Below are 17425 nucleotides of genomic sequence, written 5' to 3'. Positions count from 1 at the left end.
TGGCTTCTAAATCATCTTTCTGGATGTATTGTGATGTAGCCCTTAGACAATAGACTCTAGGTTTGATGCCTCTGGACTCTGGGACTTGCACCTTGGCCTGGAGCCCTGAGGCTCCCAGCTACTGCACTGAGTCAGCTACCAGTTTCCCAGACTCTCCAGCTTGTACAAGACAACCACTGTGGTACCTTGCACCCTCTGTGAGCATGAAAGCCAGTTTCCCAGTAAGTTCCCTCTTACAGGTACACACTATACTACTTTCATTCTCTAGAGAACCCTGACCCTGAGAGCCAGGACATCTATTATAGGCAGTTTGTGAGAACCAGATTTGCACCAGCATGTCACTTTTCAAGGTGGGACAAGAGGAGATTCCTTCCTAAGTCAGTCAATGACTATTTGTGGCAGATCCATCTCAGAACACAACTATGAATAAAGCAAAAGTACATTACCTCATTGCACATTTTTACTCATTGAGTCTGTGTATTAACTAATACCATGAAGCATTATAGCCATCCCTCTCCTTGCTGACAGGAACCTGCAGCACATAAAAGACTAAAAACACACACAAGTCAGAGCTGAGCCTCAGCATGCTGAGGAGCAGCCTCACACTGCTTGCCAAGGCTGGAGGCATCAGTCCACACTAGCACCAATGGAGAAGAGTGTATAAGGAATGGTCTTCACCTTTAGGAAGGGGTTGGGGGACATTAGCCAGATTCACATGGAAAACATCTTAGAGTATTCCAAATGAGACTGACTAGAGAGTAGAGGTGGGTACACTCTTGGGGGCACAAGCACTTCTGAAAATGTTTACCTCCCAGATAGCTACATACCTCTCTAGAAAAAGAGAAAGAACTGTTTACAAATGAATGAGTTGGGAGACAAGTTTAAGGAGCCACTTCCCTCTCGGGGACTTAGTGGGTCCAAATTAAGTGGCTGAGAGGAAGCTTGGTGATCTCCCCAGCTCTGAGGAGTAACGAATAGAATAATCTACTGGATGTCAGCAAACAATACCAGGCACAGAGAAAAAAATCACAGAACTGCACAGTGGACCCATTTCCAGGTTCCTATAAAGAAGCCACTCGTGGGAGGAACAGAACAGAGCCACGAGCTTGGAGCAGGCTGGTGCTTCTACTTTCAGCCCTGTGAAAGCAGGCAAGCTCTCTCACACAGCTGAACAATGATGACTTGCAAGGGTTTCTGTGTGAATTTCAGAAAACAGATTTGAGAACACTTCACACTTTACTTGGCACACCACAAGGTGCACAAATGGCTTATGTGTCTCAATTTGCTTTTGGTGCTTTGCTTGCTTTTGTGGTGTTAAGGATCAAACCCAGGGCCTTGTGGATGCTAACCATGTGTTCTCCCCAAGGCTGGATTTCTTTCATGTGGGTACACAGATGTGGAGGCCAGATCTGGATGCCCAATGTCATCTTCGATCTCCCTCCAACATACCCTTTAGGAAAGGGTCTTTCAATGAGTCCAGATCTCCCTGACTAGCTACCCAGCAACCTCTAGATATATCCATGTCTCTGTCCCCTCAGTGCTACAGTTACACACACACAACATGCCCATCTTCTATGTGAGTGTTGGTGATCCTGATCCTCATGCTTGCACAAGGGTAAGTCTCCTCAGCTGAATTCATTTCCTTAATGCAGATTGTGGAAAAAAAAAAAGTGGCGGGGGTGGGGGTTGGGGGGTCCCTTTAAGACTACCTGTCAGACGAGCCATATGCTACTATCTTTCTGTTTTCCTTCCATCCTCCAATTTTTGTTTTGCCAAAAACAAGAAAAAAAAAAAAAAAAGCTAAATTCTCATCTTAAAATCAGGTTCAGAGGGCAGACACAGTACAGAGAGCTCCCTGCATGGCTCACACGTACCCTCTTTTCCAATCTGGCTACGCTGTCAGAGGAAATGGGCTCCTCAAGGGCAGTAGAAAATCCATTATGAGCTTTTGATACCCAGATAGTGAAGAGACCCCAAAAGACTGGAATTCAAAAGATGCAAGCAATAAATATCCCCACCAGACACACAGTTGCAAGAAATGATGTGGTCAAAGCATGGGAAGCTGAATTAAATGTGCATTGGGGGAAAGGTGAGAAAGAAATGCTTACTTAAATTTTTCGCAGAGTATTTAGAGGTAAGTGTCAGCCATTAGGAATCAGGGCTCTCCCAGACAAACAAAGCACTTATTTTAAATAGAAACTGATGATCGATCAGGTAGGGAAGAAACTCTGGCCAATCACACAACAGATCTTGCCTTGGCTGCTGTAAACCACTTCACTGCACACAGGCAGCATCCATTTGTCAGGTCCTGGGCTTGAGGAAGCATGCCAGCTCCAGAGAGCTGACTTTGTGAACTCACACCTAGACCAGGGCCACAATGCTAATGCTGGATGACTGAGCTTGCTGCTTTGAGAATAGTGCCTCAGGTTCTCAAGCCACTGATAGGTGCTGTGGAATGTCATTCTGTATGCTGTGAATGTGTTGCTCTGATTGGTTGATAAATAAAATGCTGATTGGCAGGAAGTATAGGCGGGGAAAGCAGAAAGGAGAATTCTGGGAAGAGGAGGGCTAAGTCAGGAGTCACCAGCTACACAGAGGAGGCAAGATGACAAGGCAGAACTGAGAAAAGGTACCAAGCCACGTGGCTAAACATAGATAAGAATTATGGGTTAATTTAAGTGTAAGAGCTAGTCAGTAATAAGTCTGAACTAATGGCCAAGCAATTAATTATATATTATAATTAATATAAGCTTCTGAGTGATTATTTTATAAGTAGGCCACGGGACTGTGGGGGCTTGGTGGGACCCGAGAAACTTCATCCTACAGATAGGGCCTTTGTTGCAGGTAAGGGAAATACTTTGGGAAAACAGTGGACACAAAATACAAAACAAGCTAAAGCCTTTACCTACTATTGTGGCTTCTAGTAGTACAAAGTGAATCCCCAGAGGACTTCTGGAAGTTGTGCTAGTGAGACTCAGAAGAATTACCTGGCTTAAAGGTTCATATCCACCTCAGGCCATGTCAGCATTCTTAACCCAGGACATCTCAGACAGGACCAGACTCTTAAGGCACCTGAAACCTCTAGGTTTGGGGACAGAAAGGTGTCCAGACCTTCATTCTGCAGGTGACAAACTGAATTCAGGGCAGTGAAGGAATGTCCCAGCTCATCTAGTGAAGTAGGGCTCAATACAGGATTTCATGATACCATAGGTTAGATACGGAACACAACCAGTGGCCCAAATGTTACAGCTGTGGCCTTCAGCCTGTGGGTGCTGACAAAAGAGGGTGGAACCTTTAGGAATTAGAACCTAATATAATAAAGGTAGGTCATATGAGACACAACCTTGAAGTTGGGATGTTAAGACAATGGTGCAGGTCCAGGCTCCAGCCCCTTCCAGTCTCTCACTTTTGATTTCCAGTTGCCATGAGGTAAACAGTTAGTAGTTATTCCACCCTGCATTCCTACTGTAATGTGCTACATGAACACAGACAAGAAACACCAGTTTAAATGATCACGGGCTTTTCCTCATCATAAGGTGGTTGTCCTAAAAATTTTGTCACAGTGGTGGAAAGCTAAGAAACAGGAGCATCAAGTGCTGCAAGCCCTGACCCATATACACACCGGCAAGTCCAGGGGACCCACAGACCCAACAGCAAAGCCCTGGAGAAACCCAAGAGAAAAGATACTGGCAGCTGAATATTAAGAAGATACTGTAAGATCCTCAACCAACATTTCTAAAACATTCTTCAGTGGACTCTTTAAAAAGTATTCTCCCTGGGGCTGGAGAGTTGTTTTGGTGGTTAAGAGCTCCTGCTGCTTTTACAGAGAAGCCAGGTTCAGTTCCCAGCACCCACATCAAACTGCTCACAAGCACCAATAACTCCAGCTCCAGGGGATCTGACACCTTCTTCTGGTCTCTGTAGATACTTGCATGCATGTAATGTACATACACACATACACACACACACACACACACACACACACACACACACACACACACACACATATACATCATTCCTTACATATCAAATTTGTTCTTGATTCTTAGAGCTAGAAGAGCCTTCAAAATAGTCAAGTGTCAAATAGACTGGAATTTCACACTAAGTCTATAATAATTTGTAAAATATACAAAATGCAGGCATAAGATGGAAACCACCATGCTAAGTGCTCCATCAAGGACATACCAAGTAATATATAAATGGAAAGTAAATATTATGTATTATGCTTATAACATTCTTTATTCAGGTTTTAAAAGATGGAATCTGTCACACAATACCATATGGATGAATCTACAGGACGTTATACTCAGCTAATTAAAATCAGCTAATTATCAAAGGACATATATTAACTGACCTCATTCATATGAGACACTTCCAGAAGTCAAATCACAAGGAATGGTGGTTGCCAGAGGCTGGAGAAAGGGGAGAATGTTTAATGCATGGCATTTCAATATTGCAAGATCAAAAGAGTTCTTGAAATAGGGTGCACAGCAGTGTGAATTACTTAACACTTCTTAAATGTATAATTAACAATGATTAAGATGGTACATTCTTTACTAAGTGTAAATTTTTATAAATTTTAAAAAATATTTTAAGCCAACAAAATTACTACTAACCTCAGAGCTTTAAAAAGATTGTTATGATAATGTACATGACTGCATCTCTCACTGTCTCCTTTTTCAAGATAAGTAAGGCTGGGGAAAGGGCAGAACTGTCTCAGTGTTGAAGAAAACTGGTTGCTCTTAACAGATGACCTAGGTTTGGTTCCCAGCATCCATGTGGCAGCCCACAGGCATCCATAACTCCCATTCCAGGGGATCTGACACCCTCTTCTAGCCTCCACCAGCACCAAGCACACATGTGGTATACATATATGCAGATAACACACACACAAACACACACAAACACACACACACACATACACACACACACACACACACACACACACACACAAGAAATAAATCATTTAAATGTTAAAAAAAAAAAAAAAGAGGAGAAAGAGGAGAATGGTTTGCTGGGATCCAGAGACATGCAGCCCCTGTTACACAATTCTGCAAGTCATGAACCCTGGAGTTCCAAAGTCTTGACCAAAACCAGCTGATGTACTAGTTAGCAAAAGCCACTGACTTCTCTGGTATTCAATGTCCTGAGCTATTCAGTGGAAAGCACAAACATCAGAGGGGTGGCATTCTCAAGACAGTGGTGTGCAAGTGAAGATCAATGAATGCCTAGAAAAACCAACCCACTGCTCTGACACCACAGTACCAATTCACTGCTCCAGCTGCCTCCAAAGGTTGGAAAGGTCCAAACCTGTGGGCAGAACCCAGGACAAAGGGTCCTCCGAGTTGTATCAGACAACAGCTCTCCCAGACCTGCTGTACTGAATCCACGGGCATAGCCCACGCCCACACTCACTCTGCAAAGGCTCTAGGGTGTGAGGTCCATTCTCCTTTCTCCTTTCCTCCCAAATCCCTCATTCCCCTCTGAACAGTGAGGAAAGGTCAGAAAGCATAGCCCCTTCTTGGTATTAATGTCACTTAAATCTGCAAAGAGAGAACAGTCAATTCCATCACCTTAGTAGCCTAGCACAGCCACTACTTGGGCTAAGGATGCCAACCTTTCCCATCATCCAAACTGCCAAAAGGACTAAAGACTGCAACTCTGCAAGCTGTTCTCATCCTCATATACCCACCCTACACACACCTCTATTCACACAAACACCCTTAGCCTACAACTTAACTTCAAAAGCACAAGGAATCAGCTAAATGAATGAGAGCCTACTGTCACAGAATAAGTCCAATCTGGACTTGGATGAGCTGTGCAACCTCAGACTTCTTACCTGCAGAATGCCATGCCAGCATGCCCAGCCAGTCTAAATAGCTCCCCTACTTCAGGTGTGATGCCATTCTCAGATCCTCCCAAACACCTGTTCTAGCCCCCAAGTTCTTGCACCAGCCAATAAATGTTTTAGCTACTCTAACGCTTAAGCCAAAATCAGACACATGGTCCTCCCTAATTGAAAGGTAATGAAAGAATATCATGCCTATAATAACCCTAAGACACAGAAGACGAGATCTGGGTGAAACCATTTCCAAGTCAAGTCCCCTGAGATCAATTTGAGTGAAGGAGAAAAAGCATGAGATAGCATCACTGAAAGGCCACAGGAGATAATATGTAATACTGAAAAACAAAGGAAGACTCTCCTCGCATCCCTGGAAGCACACTGGGAAGATGCATGCCATCCTGAGGAAGCCACTAACACCATCAAGCACAACCTACAGGATATCCTCAGAGAAGGGGGTTTATGGTGTCTCCTGAGCAGTTGGCCTGAGACAGCTCTAGCCTTGAGAAATACAATTTTGCTTTGTTCTTCTTTTTCTAGGATTGAATTGGGAATCCTCCTCTTCAGCTATATCATGGCCTTTCCTAACACAGAAACTGCTACCAGAGCCATAGGAGATAAAGCTGAATCCCAGGAAAGGCAGTCAGACCAGAGGCCAAATTTCAGCTCAATTTTACATTTTCAATAGCCACATGGTGTTTGTACTTCATGTTATAAAGCAAAAGCTCTTTTTCATTAATATAGTAAGTCTATTAATGAATAAAGCCAGTGCATGGTCAAAATTAGCAGAAGTAAACATACCCACAATGTTATTGATAAGTAATGTTCCTCTTATAGCAAATATGTATTAGAGGTCAATGTGCCAGGCATTTTCTAACTAACCTTTTTAATCCTTCTTATACCGAGAGAGAGAGAGAGAGAGAGAGAGAGAGAGAGAGAGAGAGAGAGAGAGAGAGAGAGAGAGAGAGATGAAGACTGAATCCAGGATTTTATGCATACTAAGCAAGCATCCTCCATTGAGCTCCATCCCCATTTTGTTGTTTGCTATGTAGTCCATGCTGGCCTTAAATTCATCATCCTCCTGCCTATCCCTCTTATTCTGAGATTACAGATGAGCATCACCATACTCAAAACATAATCATCATCACTATCATCTCATTATTACTGTTAGTTTATAAAAGATAAAAGACACATCAGTCAATAAGCTTGCCCAAGCATGGGAACATGTTTCAAAAAGCAGGTACCTCCCCTCCTTGTTTATCTCAGGAGTAAATGTATTGCCCAAGCTCTCCACAGGACACGGTAGCAACAGGAACATTGGTATGAACATATTAGAGACCAAGTTGCACTCTTCCACCCCAGTGCTACTTGATCTTAAGCTGAGCACTTGTGTCAGCCTCTCCCTGCTCCTTTCTAAAGTAAGATTAACACAGTCTCACTGGGTTGGCTAAGACAATGACAGTAAGACACATGGTGCAGAGTAAGCTATGTTGGTGCTCTTCTTTCAGTGCCTGCTGAGCTCACCCACCAGCACTTGCATCAAAACAGCAAGCATACCTGAATGATGCCATCTCCTTTTCTCAAAGACCTGAGAGCCCAGTGAATTAATAGCTTTCAAAACGTTGAAAATCATGGGCACTGAAATCTAAGACACCAAAAGTACCCTGGGGTTTGGAGGTACCAAGAAATTCTCTACCATGATCACACCTGACGGCAGCTTGTCTTGAAGACAAAGTAAATATGTGGTCTCTGTCAGTTCAACAAGACGAATGCCTCTGTGTCGCCAGGTGACTATAGAGTATGTGCATAGATAATGAGCATTCTTGAACTTCAGCTTCAGTGAGTGCTGCAGGTTCCCTTGATTCTTACACTGCCTGACAACAGCCCACAGGACTAACAGGTACAGAAAGAAGAAAGCTCAGACCTTAGGAAAAGTCAGTGAGTTCTTCCAGATCAACGATGACCCTTTCAAGCCTTGCTTAAAGCTCCTTGCATGTGAAACAGCTCCCTTCTAACTGCTCTAACCCTTAAGTATCCTTAACTCTCTGCCAATGTCTACAATTGAGTCAAGGTCCAAGGAGGACATGGAGGACCCTATTCTCAGGAGGGATAAAGATTCAATGAATATAATGAAATAGTCTATGCACAATACAGATACAGACAAGAGGGGAAGTGGGAAAGTCAACACTGACCACATATTGCTAATGAAAGCTGCATTGGCCTTAAAGTACAGAACATCCCAAACACCCCTGGACTGTTTCAGAAATGCATGCCTGGGAACTCCCTGAGAATAAGGACAGTGCCTGTACATCACCATATCCCCCATGCCACACACAGATGAGAGACTCAAATGCTGTGTTCATAGATGTGTGGGTACTGGGTGAGTGAATGAGTAGGCAAGTGGATGATGTGGGCAGGTGGGTGAGTGGGTGGGTGGGTGGGTGGATGGATGGATGGATGGATGAACAGACATTCATACCTGCCTTTGAAAGCTAAATGATTGCCTTGAACCAGCAGAGGGAAAAGATATCTGGACTTAACTAGTCAATAAAAGTCTATACATATCAAGTCTTTCCCCAGAGGTCCTTGGCCATATCACCCCACATTTATTCTTAGAAGCTAAAACACCCTTACCCAACACTCCCTGGGCCACAAAGTCTTGCCTAATTTTGGGCTGTGCTCATATGGGTTTTCATCTTTTGGGCTCATCTCTCTGGCTTTCCTTCCATGTCTCTCTTGATTACTTTCACCCAATTATGTTCCTAACCTGAATTCCTGGCCCTGCCTCATGTCACTTCATGGCTTCTAAATGAGTCATGTTTAGTTCACAGCTATCACCAGCATACAGAACACACTGAGGAGAGTCTGTATCCTAGAGTACTATTGACATCTGGTATAAAGAGACCGCAGTGGCTTACACTTCCACCCAGATGCACGATTTCTCTGCTTTCTACTCTGTAATCAGGTCTAGTGTGCAACTCACTCACATTTGAACCCACCTCAGGAAAGGAAGGCTCAGTTAGGAACTGTAAATGTCATCAAACTCACAGGATGCAAGTTTGTTCCACCCAGTAATACTTCAGCTCAACTCAACATGACTTCTCTTCTTCCCACCCTAACCTTGAAATATTTTAACCATCACACAAAGTGGATTTTGTTTCATTTGTCTGGAGATATGACAGAGGACCCTGTGAAGAATATTGGCTTTTTTTTTTCCAAAATGACATTGACATAACTTCACCTCATGGAAAGAAAAGTCTTTAATCTAAATGAGTCATGTGGTGGGGACAGTGAGTTTGCAAAGCTGCTTATGCTTTGACTCCTTTAGGGGAGAGGAGAAAGAGGCATTCTGTTGGTTGTTGACAAACATTTAGAACAATGAGATCTTCATTTATGCAACAAGATTCATTGCTGTGCACATGGAAAACAGAGAGAAACAAGGAGCTGATTAAAAACTCTTGAGGTCAGCTCTCCCTGGGCAAGAATTAGTCACAATACTCCCTTGCTGTAAGATATAGGATAGGTCATCTACAGGGTGAATGAGGTAGCCTGGCCCTTGTGAATTCACCCAGGGCTTTGAGGTTTAAATCATTCAATCTATATCTCTGGCTGGATCTTGAGCTTGGCACGTGGTAAATATTCAATGTCAGCAGTTATTACTATTTAGAGATAGCCTTGTAGGGATTGGTACTGTCCTATATGATATTACAAGTCAGATATGACTTTTGAGATAAATGGAATGTAAAACTTAGTTCCTCCTCAGCACAAGCTGCCTTGAAAAGATGTAGTAACTACCTATGGTTGGTGGCTCCTATAGCAGAGAGTACACAGAAAGAGCCTTTCCAGATGTTCTGCTAGAAAACAATGGTTCAGAAATAAGGAGGTGGCCTGAATTAGAGATTTGTGTGACTTAATCTCAATTTCCTCATCTATAAAAAAGAATAATTGTAATCAAATTATTCAATGCTATTGAGTATATCTGATGCCTAAGTGTTGAGACCAGCTTACAAGTAACTGTAAACATGCACTAGATAGTACCCTAGAATAGGGACAAAGACATAGGGAAGTATAAGAAGGACAAACAAGATGATTACGAAAAGTATTTCCCATGGGGTCAAGCACACAGCTTGTAGTTGGTTCACTCTTCAATACATGTTCAGAGCATCAACAATGCATTAGGCACTCTTCTAGGCAGCAGAGAGATGTGAACAAGAGCTGCGTCCTTGTGAACTTATGGTCTTAATAAAGAGGCTACCCTTGCTTATGCAACTCTATCAGCAACATGCCCATTCTCCTACGCACTAAAGCCTCTAGCAGTAGAACATGAAGGTAAGAAGTAAGGTTACCTACGAGGGAGTGCTGTGGATATCGTTCTGTATAAATAAAACACTGATTGGCCAGTGGCCAGGCAGGCAGGAAGTATAGGCGGGATAAGGAAAGAGAAGAATTCTGGGAAGTGGAAGGCGGAGGAAGGAGACACTGCCAGCCGCGCCATGACAAGCAGCATGTGAAGATGTCGGTAAGCCACGAGCCACGTGGCAAGGTATAGATTTATAGAAATGGATTAATTTAAGATATAAGAACAGTTAGCAAGAAGCCTGGCATGGCCATACAGTTTGTAAGCAATATAAGTCTCTGTGTTTACTTGGTTGGGTCTGAGCAGCTCTGGGACTGGCAGGTGACAGAGATCTGTCCTGACTGTGGGCCAGGCAGGAAAATTCCAGCTACAAATTGCCTAACAAAAGGGCACTATCATGGGTGGGTGTATGGATGGACAGATGGACAGAGGAACAGACAGACAGACAGATGGGAGTAGGCTTGAGAATGCTGAAGCAGTGACCTAGACTCGTAGTGGTTCCAGGACTAAGTATTCCCTGGCAAGTGGACATGGCTAAATTGGGGCCCTGTTGCCAAGCAACACTAATAAATGATCATAAAGCAGTCTGCAAACAGTATCACATATAAAAGCTTCATCACTGAGATCAGAAATCTTACAATTCAAATGACTGGGATATACATGGCCTTCATATACATGCTCTCTCTGGTTTCTATTCTGGGATCTGCTCTGACTCACCCTGTCAGCTAGGGCTGCTCCCTAAGCCAAGGAGCAAAACTCCCTTATACTGGCCCTGGACAAATAAACATAACCCACAGCCCAATAAATCCTACCCAGCCCATGGGCTCTTGTGGCTTGAGTAGTGTGTTCTAGGCATCTGGAAGAGCTTTGCCAGGAAGCAAGTGGGGCTCTGCTACTTCTCTTCCTTCCAAAATCTATAGCTAATACTTGCTTTGTAGTTGCCCAATATAACTAAGTAGGGCTGGGTCCCTGGTAAAGCTCTGGATTTACTTCTTACCAATGTAGCATCCCCACATTATCGCTGGTCCTCTAATCTTAGTCTCCTTTCATTTGCTAAGGAAAGGTCACATTTACTTCACAATATTATTAGTGGGATTAAATGACATCAATAAAAAGTGTCTTACTGGTCCGTTTTTGTTGCAACAGAAAATTACTTGAGGCTGGGCGCTTTATAAGGAAGAGAAGATTATTAGATCATAGTTTGGCAAGTTCAAAAGCATGATACCAGCATGGAGCTATAAGGACCTTCTAGCTACATCGCATCATGACAGACAGATAGAGGACCCTTTTAAAGCAAATAGGTGGAAGCCAGAGGGATTCAAGGACCTCTCTGTTAGAAAATAACCAGCTCTCAAGAGAACTTACTTTCTCTACATGAAATTCACATTAATCCTTTTAGAAGGTATCACCCCAAGGGCATAGCACCTTTTACTAGATCCACTCTTGAAGATTATCCCACTGTTCACAGGGCACTCTGGCAAGCTTCTAGAGCACAAGCCCTTGGGAGTCATACTCAAACTACACCCAAACCACAGCAGTATCCAAGAATTTGGAAGAAGATAACATACATTCAATGCATGCTAAGGCAGATGGAAAAGAGGAGACATGGTTCAAGTTCTGAGTGCTCGCCTGCACCACCTCTAGGCTTCTGGTCCATCTGTGCTTTACTCACCTTCAACCATCATTCACAGGAGGGACCCCAGTCCAATCTTCACTGATCTCACTGAAGTCCCTGGCACACTACTTTTCCAATTTTAACACAACTCATCCTACTTAAAAGAGCACAATGTATATGAAAAGACAATACAAGAATCAGCCACAACTTTCATGTCCAAAATCTAATTTCCAAACAGTTACACTCATTATATGTTTCAAGTGTCTGGAGCAGGTGGGAACACCACCCTGTAGTCCTGGAAATGAGCAGGGAATCCATGTTAACCAAAATAAATACCCACAGATTAAGGTAAAAATATTAACACTAAATATTATGCTTCAAAAAACATAAAATTACACAGTATCTAAAGTTCTTTCTCTGTCTGATAGTCTACAGGGGTTCTTGCTAAGCTGGAAGGACAGGGTTACTGCCCAAGTACCTTGAAGTCATCTCCCCACAGACCTTCCTTTAGCCCACTGCACCCAACATCCTCCATGCCATGGGCTCCACTTGCAGTAACCCTTCACAGAATATCCTTCCTAGAACCACAGGTCATTTCTGTCTCTCATACAAACCAAGTCTTTCCATTAAAAAAAAAATGTATAATTTATTATATTCTGGCTGCCCCAGGCCCTTGGTTGGGTAAACCAGAAATCAACAATCTTTTCAAATTCTTTGTGCTGTGTATTTTCTGCATGTCTACTGGATAGCCAGCTCAGTATACAGACATGATAATAACCCTGGCTGACTCTACAAGGCATAAAAATAATTTCTGGGTCTTCAAGGCATAAGGGTCAACCTCAGAATTAAAGATGCTACCACAGAACATGATCAGGATTGTGAAAAACCCCAGGAATTCAGGACAGGACTAAGGATTCCAGAGACAGAGACAAGAGAAGCAGGGTCAAGAACGGGCTTCAAATGGCAGAATTTAGACAAGACATATAAAATTGGGAAGCAAGAGATGACCCCCCCCCCATATTCAGAACCCCATCCTTCTGATCAGGGCTTCTCTGCCCAGCTCATCCATTCAGATATCTTCCTTTGTAGTTCTGATTCGTCTGGAACTCACTGAGTACTGGAACTCACTCACAGGAATCCTCCTGCCTCATCCTACTGAGTTCCAGGATAAGTCATGCATCATCCTTGGTTAGAACTGACCTTTTTTAAATCCAGTAAAGATCCTTGCAGTATCCTCCTGAGTTTGTCAGTCCCTAGGCCACTCTGTGCTTGATATGACCCTTTAGCCTGCTTATGTTCCTGATTCCCTGGGCACTGACCCAAAACAGCACTCTGAGTTGGTATTAAGTATGGCAGGGCTAAAATTAGGGCTGTTTCCATAGCTATCTACACTTCTATGGAGTAAATCTGTTTGGCTCCCAAGTGGAATGAAAGTCATGTTTCCATTCTGACTGCAAAGTAACCCTGAAATCTGGGAAACCAAACCTGCTCATATGTGCCAGTGCTACTGAGCCTTCCAAACCCCTTGGGCCCTTATCAGTGCAAGCAACTACCATGGTCATATACCCATGAAGAACCACAAAACATCAAGCAGGAAAGGCAAGGAGGGATACTGCAACTTGGGACACAAAAGGGCTAACATGTGCCACCAGCACCTCAGGGTTCCTGCCTCATGCTAGAGGGAGGGAATGTTCTTTCCATCCTATTCCAGAAACAGGAAGACTAAGGAATCCACTCACCTGCAACCTAACATACCATGCAAAGCCAAGAGTTAAGAAATTTGGCTTCAATTTGTTCAGAGAAACATCCCAGGACTCTGAAGCCAAAGGTGAAGATAGAGTGACCCCAGACCTAGCTAGTAGTGATTGCTACTGCTTCCTTCTAAGGCTCTGTGCTTGGAGTTTTAGGGGATAATCCCTGTACCCAAGTTAGGGGTTCAGATGTGTATCCACACATCTGATATTAGGTCCAAACCATTAGGTATATTAGGTCCAAACCATTAGCACTCTAGAATGTGACCTTATTTGGAAACAGAATTACTGCAAATATAATTCAGGTGAGGTATACAGGGGTAGGATAGACCCTTAGACTACATGGCTGATGGTATAAGCAGGTACAGAGGGAAAGATGGGGATAAGGCCTAGTGAACCCAATGATGCTTCCACCAGCCAAGGAGCACAAAGGACAGCAGTAAGCCAGCAGAGGCTAGGAAAACACATGGAAGGACCCCTGGGTGGTCCTGACAATTCACTGAACTTCAGACTTCTGGCCTCTTAACTTGTGAGACAATAAACATCTGTGAATCTGAGCCACCCCTTTGTAGCACTTTATTAAGTCCAGTTCTAGGAGACTCATTGTCCTTGTTATAATGTCATGTGACATAGGCTCTGACTCATCTGAGTTTTCCATGAAGTCAGTGAAACTTCATTAACAGCAAATAACACCAGCAGTGAATACCAATAGTGATCCTGAATGCTTTATACATAGTAACTCATTTAATCCTGAACAACCTCCTGAGTCTGTGGCATGCTATAGGAGAGGAAACTCATTCACAGAGAAGTTAAGTACCTTGCTCAATGTCACAAAGTTGTATGTGATGAAATCCGAATTAAAATTCAGACTTAGAATGTTCTTTGCCAACAGTAACCACCTAAATCAAGAAGTAATTGATGGAGATTTACTCTCTGGTGGTCAGGTTTCAAACCCCTTGGCCTCTTTATCCATTTTGTATTTATTCCACTTGCCTGTGCAGAATGTCCTGTACTAGGTAACCACACAAAACAACACTTGAATTAAACTGCACTGGCTTCCACACGTCTCCTAATTTCAGCACCAGTTCATATGGCAACAGATATTAGGAAAGGAACTTGGGCATCTCCAAGGAGGCAGAGGAAAACAGCTCATTTTTCACAACGTTTTTCTGTATCTGGAATTCAATTAACATTTAATGTACACCTGTGATGTGACAGCCCGATGTCAGGCAAGTACACAAGCGACAGCCCCTGCTCAATCTGGAAGGATATAGAAAGGGACAAACTCCCAGAAATTTTGGTAAGTACCAGGACTGAAGTTAGAACCCAGGTGCAACTGCAGCATAGTGGGGTTGAACTTAGATCTGCGCTGGTTAAGTGGGGAGGGCTTCAGGGCAGGGCATGGAAACCTCAACCTTCATTTGTAGCTTTTCCAACACTGCCATGACATAAGCATACCAATACAGAATGCATCTTCCCTCTTCCTCCCTCTCTGAAACTTTTTCCTAAAACAATGAGCTTTTTCTTTTTTTTTTTTCCCCCCACTGAAGAGGTAGAGAAATTCAACACTAGACTTTGGGTTACTGTTCTATAATGAAGGATGTGGAGTTAGTTGATCACCTTTAGAAAATATTTAAGAGCAGAGCTAGGTAAGTTCATAGACCACCAGCAATGGTGTTATGGCATTAAACTCTTCAATATAAAGCAAACAGCACAGGGAAAGGTGGGGAAGATCTAGAAGCATCTAGAGAGAAAGTATCAAATCAGACAGCCATTATCATTACCTGCACAGAAAGCTGGCTTGACCATCATGAGAGCTATGTGGCAAAGCAGAAATAACCAACATACCCTTAGACTTGACCCTGCCTCCATGAGCATCTATGCCCTACAGAGCCTTTCTTAGAGCATGTGAGCAGAGGGCTTAGGGCCTTGCCCAGCATAAGGCAGACATTTGATTGATGCACCTCATCTCCATCTAAGAATTCAACATAGTGCCTGGGAAAATAAAAGGCAGCTGCCCTTCTCCTTCAGCACCACCATGGATGGCTACCACCTCAAGCTGTATTACTTATGTTCTCGAACCCGCATTTATACCCTAGAAAGCACCCTAGAATGTAAGAACTAGATATTAAGCAGAGGGCATCTAAAGGCCTCACTCTTCTCCTGCTGGGAACTGGAGGAGGAGCCAGAGCAGAGTGAGAGGCAGCCAAAGAGCTTTACCTAACCTAACTGAGAAAACAAGCCTCTTCCATTAAACCCAAACAAAAACCAGAAAGCTGGCCCACTCACCTCTGACCCAGCTCCTCAGGGAGCCCTGACAGTTCTTAAGGACAGGGACTTGGTCATGTCTCTCAGCCAAGATGACAAGATCCACACAGCTGAAGCAATCATGCAGGTCTGAATCCGTGTTTGGTGTTATTATTCCTGCCCTGTCCACAAAAAGCCCTTGGATCAGCCTGAGTACTTCTTTTTTTAATGTCTCCAGCACTCCATAGAGGCACGCCTAGATGAGCAAGCATAAGCTCTTTCTGGATGAAAGAGACACATGGTGGAGTTTATTTGTGTCAACTTTTCTGAATAGTGTCAAAGGGAATACAGGGATGGAAAGGAATTCACATCAGTTCATGGGGACCTTGCTAGAAGCTAGGATGTAGAAGGTAGTAAAATCTGGATCTGGGCTAGGGGTCCTGACCCACACAGTCTTCCAGGGAGTGCAGAGCAAGGATGCTGAGCTCAGAGTGTTCTATGTCCCTAGGGCCCATCCTCCACAGAATTGTGGCACTGAAACTGTCTGACCAGTTCTGATGGCCCTTCTTTACATTCCCACTGCTCACTGCCTACATTCTTGCCCTCTTCCCTCCCCCTACACTCCCCAAGCAGACCCAAGATCAGTCTTCCACCTCCAGACAAGTATAAATCACTGGTTTCTCCTCCTCTGCTGCCTGGATTCTCTCATCTCACCTCCCATCCTGACATTTCTCCTCCTCTCCCACCTCCACCATTCCTCTCTTCTGGTCCTGTTTTCCTTCCTCCCCACAAGCCTCATTTTTCTTGGCTGGTCTGTGCATTGTTAGGCTCCTGTAACCCCTGAATATGGGCCATCAGGACAGCAAAGAGTCAGAGAGTCTTAGGTTGATCAGGGCACACCTGTCAGCCAGGACCTAGTATAACAGACTGGGGAGCCAGTTTTCATTTCTCTAATCTTCTCTGTGGTGAGGAAAGATGCTTCATAGGATGACATGACCTCGTAACTTTCCCCCCAAAGTATCAGGGTCTGACCCAAATAACCAGGTAAAGCAAATGTGACAAATGAAACTTCCAGTCTTCGGGTTCTAGCTACGCTTAGTATTTTGAATGGACCAAAAAATGAATGATAATGGTCCCATTTTCCCCAGAATTATTTAGGGGTGAGGGGAGTATGTAAGTTACATTTCTCATTGCTATGACAAAATAACTGATAAAAGCCACTTCTGGGAGGGAGAAGGCATTATGCATTTATGATAAGGAAAGTGTGGTGGCAAGAACATGAGGTGGCTATGCTACAGTCAGAAAGCACAGTGAGATGAACCCTAGTGTTCACTTTCTACCTTTCAGTCAGTCCAGTATGCCAACTCAAGGAGTGATGCTGCCTGCATTCAGGATGGGTCTTTCCAGTGCAATGAAGCGAATCAAGATAACCCTTCACAGCATGCTCAGAGGCTTATCTCCTGGGTGATTCAAAATCCCACCAGGTTGACAATATTAACTGCCACATGCTCTTTAGTTGGCAAGCCCCAAATGGTTCTGCCACCACTCACAGGAAAACAGTAAGTCAAGTGCCTCTGGTTCAAATCCTACCTCAGCTTCCTACTGGCTGTAGA

General features: G+C 43.7%; 1 protein-coding gene across 3 annotated transcripts in view; it reads right to left on the bottom strand.

Annotated features, from left to right (window-relative positions):
• Large1 (LARGE xylosyl- and glucuronyltransferase 1) overlaps positions 1–17425 on the bottom strand; it is a 569590-nt gene that overhangs the window by 511016 nt on the left and 41149 nt on the right. The gene's annotated exons all lie outside the window — the stretch shown is intronic.

This window comes from Peromyscus californicus, unplaced genomic scaffold, assembly GCF_007827085.1.
Source record: "Peromyscus californicus insignis strain IS unplaced genomic scaffold, ASM782708v3 Scaffold_8__1_contigs__length_139910024, whole genome shotgun sequence".
In the NCBI taxonomy this organism is placed as follows: domain Eukaryota; kingdom Metazoa; phylum Chordata; class Mammalia; order Rodentia; family Cricetidae; genus Peromyscus; species Peromyscus californicus.
The sequence above is the reverse complement of the archived record's forward strand: the minus strand, read 5'-3'. Positions and strand labels throughout refer to the sequence as shown.